Source organism: Trichechus manatus, unplaced genomic scaffold (genome assembly GCF_000243295.1).
Source record: "Trichechus manatus latirostris isolate Lorelei unplaced genomic scaffold, TriManLat1.0 scaffold00182, whole genome shotgun sequence".
In the NCBI taxonomy this organism is placed as follows: domain Eukaryota; kingdom Metazoa; phylum Chordata; class Mammalia; order Sirenia; family Trichechidae; genus Trichechus; species Trichechus manatus.
The window spans coordinates 1,673,099-1,684,363 of NW_004444118.1; the positions used below are offsets into that span (position 1 = coordinate 1,673,099).

At 38.5% G+C, this 11,265-nt stretch overlaps 1 pseudogene; it reads left to right on the forward strand.

The window, feature by feature from the left end:
- Window positions 1-11,154: 11,154 nt before the first annotated feature.
- On the forward strand, window positions 11,155-11,232 carry LOC111822616 (uncharacterized; annotated as a pseudogene).
- The last annotated feature ends 33 nt before the right edge of the window (window positions 11,233-11,265 follow it).

An 11,265-nucleotide genomic window follows, 5' to 3' on the forward strand; every position in this document is an offset into this window, starting at 1 on the left:
AAGGGAGATAAGAAGTGTTATGGAGGATGTGGACTGTCTTAGTTATGTAGTACTGCTGTAACAAAAATACCACAAGTGGGTGGCTTTAAAGAATAAAATTTTTATTTTCTCAAAGTTCAAGAGGCTAAAAGTCTGAATTCAGGGTGTGGCTCTAAGGGGAGGTCCTTCTTTGTCTATTTCAGTTTCTAGTAGGTACCAGCAACCCTTGGTGTTGTAGTTTGTAGTTTCACCTGCCATGTGTGCCTTCATATGGTGTCTCCCTGCTGTGTGTGTCTCTGTGTCTACTCTGCTCTATTGATAAATCGGAAGTGATTTGGTTTAGAACCCATCATACATTGGTATGACCTCATTAACACAGACACCATTAACACCAGCTCCCACAACTGCATAAGGTCTAATTCCTATAATAAGTTCCTTCTTCCTTGTCACTCATAGTGGTTTTGCTTCTCTGATCAAATCCTTTTTTTTTTTAATTTTATCATGGTAAAATACATATAACATAAAATTTGCCACTGTAACCACCTTTAAGTGTACAATTCAGTGGCATTAATTACGTTCATAACGTTATACAACCGTCACCACTATCTCTTTCCAAAACTTGTTCATCACCCCACACAAACTCTGTACCCATTAAGCAATAACTCCTCATTCCTCCCCTTGTAAATTCTAATCTACTTTCTATCTATGAATTTGCCTATTCTAGATATTCCATATAAGTGGAGCGATACAATATCTGGACTTTTGGGGCCGGCTTATTTCACTTAGCATAATATTTTCAAGGTTCATCCATGTTGTAGCATGTATCAGACCTTCATTCCATTTTATGGCTGAATAATATTTCACTGTATTGGATATTCCATATTTTGTTTATCCCTTCTGATCAAACCTGAACTGATACAAATCAAAAGTAACTCAAACTTATGCTAAATTTCAAATAAGTTTTCAGCATCAGGACCAAATGTGTGTATTTGGTATTCAAAGTTTTTGTAATGCTTAAAAGAATTTAGCATAGTAGAGTAACTGAGGGAATATTCTTGTTATTCTATTAAAAATCTATCATTGATTTTCAGTTAATGATTCTAAGTTGAAGGGTATAAAAGGTGTTGACTCTAAATAGAATTATAATATTTGGGGGAGCTAAAGACTCACTATATCTACACACTTACTAGACTTATAAAAATTGTTTAAGTATTTAGGAAAGTTTTTATTTTTAGGGTCACACACCTGTTCAGTCACACATTTAACTACTTAAAAGGAAAATCAAACATGTTAAATTTATATGTGCAGTTTAAAATATTTAAGGGAGTTCAGTGGACTATAGTTGTAAATAGAATTGATAATAGAATTTAGATTGTTCAACTCTGAGTTAATCAAATTTTAATAAAAAGAAAAGATGGTTCTCTCTATTTTACTCTATTATAAATAATAAAACAAAATCTGCAGCTTGAAATTAAAGAAAACCAAAAAGTAAGGTATCATGGATTGAATTATGTCCCCCAAAAACCGTGTGTATCAATTTGGCTGAGCCATGATTTCTGGTATTGTGTGATTTTCCTATATGTTGCAAATCCTGCCTCTATGATGTTAATGAGGGAGGATGGGTGGCAGTTGTGTTAGTGAGGCAGGACTCAATCTATAAGACTGGATTATGTCCTGAGGCAATCTCTTGAGATATAAAAGAGAAAAGTGAGCAGAGAGACAGGGGAACCTCATACCATCAAGAAAGCAGTGCCGGGAGCAGAGCGCACCCTTTGGACTGGGGTGCCTGCACAGAGAAGCTCCTAGTCCGGGGAACATTGATGAGAAGGCCTATAGAGAGAGAAAGCCTTCCCTTGAGCTGACACCCTGACTTTGGACTTTTAGCCTACTTTACTGTAAAGAAATAAACTTCTCTCTGTTAAAACCATCCACTTGTAGTATTTCTGTTATAGCAGCACTAGATAACTAAGACATAAGGTTTAAAATTTTTGCTAGGTTAATAATAAAACAACGAAATTTCTAATTTGAACTTAAAAGATACAGGTTTTAAAATTGATTAATAAACTAATATTTATTCCCCATAACTGTACGTAGACTTTTCTTTTGTGCCTTCAAATATCAAAACACAGACTCACAACATCCTGCTTCCTGCAGCTGTCCCTGGCCAGCCTGTCCTACTCCCAGCCTCAGCTTTCCAGTCCCTGGGGCTCCTTCTCCCCAGTCTTGTGAAGCTCCCAGTAGCTCCTCTGACATGAAGATGTGATGGGGTCTCCTCAGCCCCAGAAGCCTCCACACTCCCTATCCTGACTGGAAACTCCAGTGAAGGTGAGATTTGTCCACTATGCTTTCCATGGACCTCCTCCTGCTTCACTCTTTCCCTGCCATTCCAAGTTCTGCCCCCACTGCAGGGATCCTGAACTCTCACATTGCCCCCACCCCTGGTCAAGAAGGAAAGGACCTGATGATCAACTCATACTCCAAGGAACATTTACTGTCATCTGTCCTGCATCAAGCCCTGTGCAGGACGTCCACCTATGTTACCATATTTGATTGCTCACATCCACCCAGTAAGGCAAGCATCAGCATTCCCTTGTTATGGCGGAAACAGACTCATTAAGCTTGAGCATCTGACCCAGCTAGCAAGTGACTGAGCACAGACATGACCTTGGACGTGGCCCAGGTGGCATGGTCAGCCAGTGGGGATTTACGTTCCATGGTCCTCCACTCCTTTAGATGTTCGCTACCTGATTGATCCTTATACCCCCTCCCCAGACTCCTCTGACCTTACCAGCCTCAGGGTCCTGACTGAGCCTGTCACCCTCAGGGCAAGATGCCCATCAGAAGAGAAGCACTGATTCTGGCCAGATTTGGGGTAAGAGAGAAGGCTACCACAGCCCTTGCCCTTCAGGAATGCCTACCCTGTCAAGAGGCACTCCAAAAACTTAGAAGGAGAAAAGGGTAAAAAGAAACTGCTATGAGAGATTCAGAGGCCCCTGCACCAACTCACTCTCTTCCTCTCTCACTCTCCCAGCTGAGGGAGCTGTCAGAAGCAAAGGGAGTGTGGGAAACGTGAGTCAGACACTTTTATTTCCCTTTGCATCACAGAATCAACCTCTCCATCTGTAACTTCAGATAAGTCAGAGGAGAGCCCCAGCAATAGCCCACAGGATGTCATGGCAACACACCCACACCTCAAGGCATCACCTTCCAACTCCATGAAGAAAAGAATTGCCTCCTTCAAAAGTCAACGTGATACACTAGCAATGAACAATTCGAAAATGAAAGAGAACAATTCCATGTACAATAGCATCAAAAAGAGTAAAATACATCACAACAGAGGGTTCTGGACAGAGCTGGAGAAGGATGTAGAACATAATTCTAACTCACAAAAAAAGACCAGATTTATTTGCCTAAAGGAGACTGGAGAAACCCCAAGAGTATGGCCCCCAGACACCCTTTTAGCTCACTGGTGAAGTTATCTCCGAGGTTCACCATTCAGCCTGGGAGTGGACAGCCCCATAAAACCAAATGGGACTAATGAGGTACAGCAGTCCAGTGACAAGGGCCAGAAGGCAGAAGGGGACAAGGAAGCTGGTGATAGGGAACCCAAGGTTGAGTAAGGATATTGTTGATGTGTTGTGAGATTGTTAACCATTGTCATAGGGCAACATGTGTACTAACTGTTAAATGAGAAACTATTTTGTTCTGTAAGCCTTCATCTAAAGTGAGAATAGCAGCACAATTGGAAGAGTGTAGTCAATGTCACTGAACTGTGCATGTAGAAATTTTCGAAATGGTGTATCTTTGGTTATGTGTATTTTCACCAAAAAAAAAAGGTTGAGAAGTTAGAGGGTTGACATGTTGTGGGGTTGTTAACCAATGTCATAAAACAATATGTGTACTACTGTTTCATGAGAAACTATTTGTTCTGTAAGCCTTCACCTGAAGTACAATGAAAAAAATAAAATAAAATAAAAATAAAAGTGGGCACACCCTGCTGACTGTAAAAAAAAAAAAAAAAAGAGTAAAATACTTAAGAATAGATTTAACCAAGAAAGTACGAGACTTGTACACTAAAAACTACAAAACACTGTTGAAAGAAATTAAAGACCTAAATAAATGGAAAGACTTCCTGTGTTCATGGATTGGAAGACTTAATATTGTTAAAATGGCAGTACTCCCCAAATTGATCTACAGATCCAATGCAATATCTACCAAAACTCCAACTGCCTTTTTGCATAAATGAACAAGCTAATCCTAAAATTCATATGGAAATGTAACGGACACATAATAGCCAAAACATCTTGAAAATGAAGAACAAAGTTGGAGGATACACAATTCCCGATTTCAAAATGTACTACAAAGCTACAGTAACAAAAACAGTGTGGTACTGGCATAAGAACAGACATATAGATCAATTGAATGGAATCAAGAGTCCAGAAATAAACCCCTAAATCTATGGTAAATTGATTTTGATAAGGTTGCCAAGCCAATTCAATGCGGGAAAGAATAGTTTCTTCAACAAATGGTGCTGGGCAACTAAACATCCACATACAAAAGAATTAACTCAGACCCTTATACCAGATATAAAAATTAATTCAAAATGAATCAAAAACCTAAATGTTATGATTAAAACTATAAAATTCTTAGAAGATAACACAGGTATAAACCTTCATGATCTTGGATTAGGCAATGAATTCTTAGATATGATACCAAAAGCACAAGCAAAAAAAGAGCAAACAGATCTTAGATTTAATTAGAATTTAAAACTTTTGTGCTTCAAAGGACACCATCAAGAAAGTGAAAAGACTACGCACAGAATAGGAGAAAATATTGCAAATTACATATATAATAATGGTCTAGTATCCAGAAAGGTATATGACTATGCAAAGGCATTCGACGGTGTGGATCATAACAAATTATGGATAACACTGCAAAGAACGGGAATTCCAGAACACTTAATTGTGATCATGAGGAATCTGCACATAGACCAGGAGCAGTTGTTTGAACAGAACAAGTGGATGCCGCATGGTTTAAAATCAGGAAAGGTATGCATCAGGGTTATATCCTTTCAGCATACTTATTCAATCTGTATGATGAGCAAATAATCTGAGAAGCTGGACTATATGAAGAACACAGCATCAGGATTGGAGGAAGACCCATTAACAACCTGTGATATTCAGATGACCTTGCTTGCTGAAAGTGAAGAGGACTTGAAGTACTTACTGATGAAGATCAAAGACTACAGCCTTCAGTATGGATTACACCTCAACATAAAGAAAACAAAAATCCTCACAACTGGACCAATAAGCAACATCATGATAAACAGAGAAAAAGCTGAAGTTGTTAAGGACTTCATTTTACTTGGATCCAAAATCAACACCCATGGAAGCAGCAGTCAAGAAATCAAAGGATGTATTGCATTGGACAAATGTGCTGCAAAAGACCTCTTCAAAATGTTCAAAAGCAAAGATGTCACTTCGAGGACTAAGGTACACATGACCCAAGCCATGGTATTTTCAACTGCCTCATATGCATGAAAAGCTGGACAATGAATAAGGAAGACCAAAGAAGAATTGCTGCCTTTGAATTATGGTGCTGGCGAAGATACTGAACATGGACTGCCAAAAGAATGAACAAATCTGTCTTGGAAGAAGTACAGCCAGAATGCTCCTTAGAAGCAAGGATGGTGAGACTTTGTCTTACGTACTTTGGACATGTTATCAGAAGGAACCAGTCCCTGGAGAAGGACATCATGCTTGGTAAAGTAAAGGGTGAGTGAAAAAGAGGAAGACCCTCAACGAGATAGATTGACACAGTGGCTGCAACAATGGGCTGAAGCATAAAAATGACCGTGAGGGTGGTGCAGGACAGGGCAGTGTTTTGTTCCATTGTACATACGGTCACTATGAGCCCAAACTGACTCGACAACACCTAACAACATAACAAGTATCAAAAATATATAAAGAACTCTTATAACTTAACATTCAAATGACAACTCATTTTTAAAAATAAGTAAAGGATCTGTACAGACATTTCTCCAAGGAAGACATACAAATGGCCAATAAACACAAGAAAAGATGTTCAACATCACTAGCCTGAGGGAAATGCCAATCTACACCACAGTGAGATACCACTTCACATCCTCAAGGATGGCTATAATTTAAAAAAACAGGCAAACAGAAAATAACAAGCCTTGGCAAGAATGTAGAGAAATTGGAACCCTCATACATTTCTGGTGGGAACGTAAAATGGTGCAATTGCTATGGAAAACAGTTCGGCAAGTTCTCAAAAAGTTTAAACGTAGAGTTACCATATCATCTAGCAATTCCACTTCTACTTATATACTCAAGAAGAATAAAAACATATTTTCATACAAAAACTTGTACACAAATGTTCATAGCAGCATTATTCTTAATAGCCCAAAAGTGAAAATAACCCAAATGGCCATCAACTGATGAATGGATAAACAAAATGTGGTATATCCATATAATGGAATATTATTCTCCCAAACAAAGGAACAAAATACTGATACACGCTACCACATGGATGAACCTTGAAAGTATTATGCTAAGTGGAAGAAGCCAGACACAAAATGCCACATATTGTATGATTCCATTTATATGAAATATCTAGAATAGGCAAATTCACAGAGACAGACAGTAGATTAGTGGTTGCCAGAGGATGGCAGAGGGGGAATTGGGAGCAACTGCTAATGGATATGGATTGGATTTTTTTTTTTTTTTTTGACGGGGATGGAGGTGATATAAATGTTCTGGGAATAGATAGTGATAATGGTTGCACAACTCTGTGAACATACTAAAATACACAGAATTGTACACTTTAAAATAATTAAAATGGCAAATTTTATGTTATGTGAATTTTACCTAAATTAAAAAAAAGTCAGTGTGCACCAAGGGGCCCTCAGGCCAGACTGGACGTTAGTACACTCTTAGGGAGGCATCAAGTGCTGGACCGGAAGAAGTCTAGGGGTCACCCAAGTCCCAGCTGACATCTTATGGATGAGGTACAAGGTACACCTTTCATGCAGGCCTGAAGTCTGTGAGACAGGGACTAGAAAGGAGGCTTTTCTCAGACCTCAAAATAGATGGTAAACATCTGAGGGGATCCACATGATTGGCAGAGATCCTGCAGACTGAGCCAGGAAAACTGAGGATGTGGGGAAGAGCCAAGAGTGGGCTTCAGAACACTGCTGGTGACACAAGGATAAAAAGACGTTAGTCACAAAAGAGGAAATACAAACAGCCAGTGAGTATGAAAATAAGAATGGAAAGGTGCTCAGCCTCCCAGTAATAGAGGAATGCCCCAAAACAACAATGAGACAGCATTTTCAACCCAAATTAGGCTCTTAAAAGAGGTTAGCTAATATGAAATGTTGGCAGGATGCAAGGAAATATGTACTCACATTCCACTGCTGGTGAGAGTGTGAACTGGTACAGCCACTTAGGAAGGCAACTTGCCAGTGTTTGTTAAAATGAAAAATGTGCATACCCTGTGACTCAGCGATTCCAACGCCCAGTATTCTTTCTAGAGAGGCACTCCCACATGCACAGGGAAGCACGTGTAAGATGCTTATGCGACACCGTTTGCAACGGTGAAAAGTTGGAAACAAGTATTCATGAATAGAAGAATGGCTAAAAAGACTGTGTACTTCCTTTCTCTATTTAACAAAATGAGTAGTTCTATATGTATAAAATAAAAGGATCCCTGTCACATTTTATTGGATTAAAAAAAAGTAAATTCTAGGAGGATACCAACTGGATATCATTTATGGAAAAAAACAAAACAAAACATAAGTGTACTGGGCCCTTGGAGAATGCCGCTCAGCAGACTGAGACATGAGACCAATTAACAATTCTTTCCTCATGTGGAAACAGATGGACTTTAAAAGGGAACACAAGAACATGGAACTGCCAGGCTTGGACTCTTTCATTTTTGAGAGATAATTTTGTGATAAGTGCACTGATGCATGATTTCCTTAGGCATTACTTCTTGCTCTGTGTTAGAAGAAGTATTTCAGGCTGTATATTATTTCCTTTAGAGAATAAGATAACCTACCAAGCCCCAAATAAGAAAGGAAAAGTTAAAATTAGGTGTCATCGTTATCAATCATCTCAGGTATAAAAGAGGGGCAAGTCGCCCCGCCAGGGAGAAGTGACCAGATGCTATATAAGGGGCTTTTCGCCCACCTCTTCTAAGGTAGAGGGTCTTCCCTGTTCTGAAAAACTCAAGGAGACAAGCCTAAGTGGGAGAGGGGTGAGAAATCAGTGTAAGGAGTATTTAATTATTGATTAATAATATTTTAAGTAGAAAATAAAGGGACTTAGCTGGAAAAATCTGTTTGACAGATGCCTGTCTCTGGGGGTGATGAAATTTCATTCCCTGTTTTATTTAAAACAAAATACACCTGTTTATTAACGTACATTCCAACAAAGAGAAAGGGTCTACCCTCACTTTTAGCTATGAATGCCCCTAAAACAATTTGCTTGTTTTACACACACACACACACACACACACACACGCACACACATATTTGTTTAGAAACAGTTCTAGAAAAATACTCACTAATCTGAAATAGTGCTTATCTCTGAGGAATCAGAGAAGGCCAGGGCTGGGGGAGGAGATTGATCAACAGGAACTTGAGTCTTAATCTATAACTGTGCAATTTTTTTTTTTCATTTTCACTTCTAATTTTTAAAATATAATTCTTTTCAACATAAAAAAATTGTATTGTGGTAAAATAGATATAACAAAAAGTTTGCAATTTAATCATTTTTAAGTGTACGATTCACTGACACTAATTCCACTCATCATGTTGTGCTACCATCATCACAATGTATTTCCAAAACTCTTCCATCATCCCAAACAGAAACTCTGTACCCCTTCAGCAATAACTACCCATTCCTCTTTCCCCTCAGACCTCTAATCTACTTTCTGCCCCTATGTATTTGCCTATTCTAGATATTTCATATAAGTGGGACCATGTATTTGTCCTTTTGTGTCTGATTTATTTCACTTAGCATTTTTTAAAATAGTATTTTATTGTGTTTTAGGTGAAAGTTTACACAGCAAATTAGTTTCCCATTTAACAATTTTTACACAAATTGTTCCATGACATTGATTATGTTTTTCACAGAGTGTCAGTATTCTCACTATTTCCATTTTGTTTGTTCTGTTTCCATTAGTCTAGCTTCCCTGCCCCTCCTTAGCTACCCTCTCTGTTTTAGGGTAAAAGTTGACCGTTTGGTTTCATATATTTGATTACTTAAGGAAGCACAGTTCTCAGGGGTGATGCTGTTTATTTTATAAGCCAATCTATTATTGGGATGAAAGGTGACCTCCAGCACTGGCTTCAATTCCAAGTTCAAAGAGTATCTTAGGCGATAGTCTCGGGGGTTCCTCTGGTCTCTATCAGTCCAGTAAGTCTGGCCTTTTTTAGGAATTTGAGTTTTGTTCTACATTTTTCTCCCACTCTATCTGGGACCTTCTATTGTCTCCCTGATCAGAATGGTCATAGTGGTAGCTGGGCACCATCTAGTTCTTTTAGCCTCAGGCTAGATGAGGCTGTGGTTTATGTGGGCTATTAGTCCTGTAGACTAGTTTCTTCTTTAAGTCTTTGGTTTCCTTCATTCTCTTTTGCTCCAGTCGAGTAGAGATAAATAGTTGTATCTTAGATGGCTGCTCACAAGCTTTTAAGACCCCAGATGCTACTCACTAAACTAGGGTGTAGATCATTATCTTTATAAACTATGTTGTGCCAATTGACTGAGTTGTCCCATGAGACTATGGTCCTAAGCCTTTTAATCTAGTAAACCAATTCTGTGAGTTGTTTGGATCTGTTTAGGAAGTTTCTGTAACTGTGCCCCCTATGTGCTTTATTATATAAATATACATGCAGCACACACAAACATGAATATACATATGCCCACAGATATACCTATATATGCACGCGCCTGTCTTCACTTACCTCAATCAAGTTGTGCAGACTTCACCCATATTGCATACTGCCTCTCCCATCACCAAAAATAACAAGTGTCTACTATCTAGAAAGTGATTCCCCCTCCCCTTCTGTCATGGATTGAATTGTGTCTCCCAAAAATATGTGTATCAGTTTGGCTAGGCCATGATTGCCAGTATTGTGTGATTCTCCACCATTTTGTAATCTGATGTGATTTTCCTATCTGTTGTAAATCCTATCACTATGATGTTAATGAGATGGATTAGTGGTAGTTATGTTGATGAGACCTATAGGATTAGATTGTGTCTTAAACTAATCTCTTTTGAGATATAAAAGACAGAATCAAGCAGAGAGACATGGGGACCTCATACCACCAAGAAACAAGAGCCAGGAGAATAGCACATCCTTTGGACCTGGGGTCCCTGTGCTAAGAAACTCTTCGACCAGGGAAGATTGATGACAAGGATCTTCCTCCAGAGCTGACAGAAACAGAAAGCTTTCCCCTGGAGCTGACGCCCTGAATTTGGACTTGTAGCCTATTAGACTACGAGAGAATAAATTTCTCTTTGTTAAAGCCATCCACTTGTGGTAATTCTGTGACAGCAGCACTAGAAGACTAAGACACCCTCCCACTCATAGTAACCATCAAAGAATGTTGCTTTCTGTGTGTATACCTATTCTTGACATTTTATAAAAGTTGAGATCATATAATATTTGTCCTTTTGTGATTGACTTATTTCAGTCAGTATAATGTCCTCCAGATTCAGCCATGTTATAAGATGTTCCGTGGACTTATTGTTATTCTTTACAGTTGCACAGTATTCCATTGTATATATGTACAATTTGTTTATCATTCATTCATTGATGGGCACATAGATTGTTTCCATCGTTTTGCTATTGTGAATAATGCTGCAATGAACATAGGTGTGCATATATCTAGTCACATCGCTGCTTTTATATCTCTAGGACATATACCAAGGAGTGGGACTGCTGGATCATAAGCTATTTCTATTTCTAGTTTTCCGAGGTAGCATCATACCATTTTCCATAGTCGTACCTTTTTACAATCCCACTAGCAATGTATAAGATTTCCAATCTCCCCACAACTTTGCTTTAAAATATAATTTAAAATCTTATTGTGAACCATATCAAATATACAAAATTTATGAAAAATACTTCTAAAAATGGTATATGGGAAGACTATACTTTCAGGGATCATTTCTACAGTTCGTTACTAGAGACGTTTCTCTAATTGTGTAGAGCACCAAAGGGGTAAATATTAAGGTAACCACAAAGGAAACTAACAA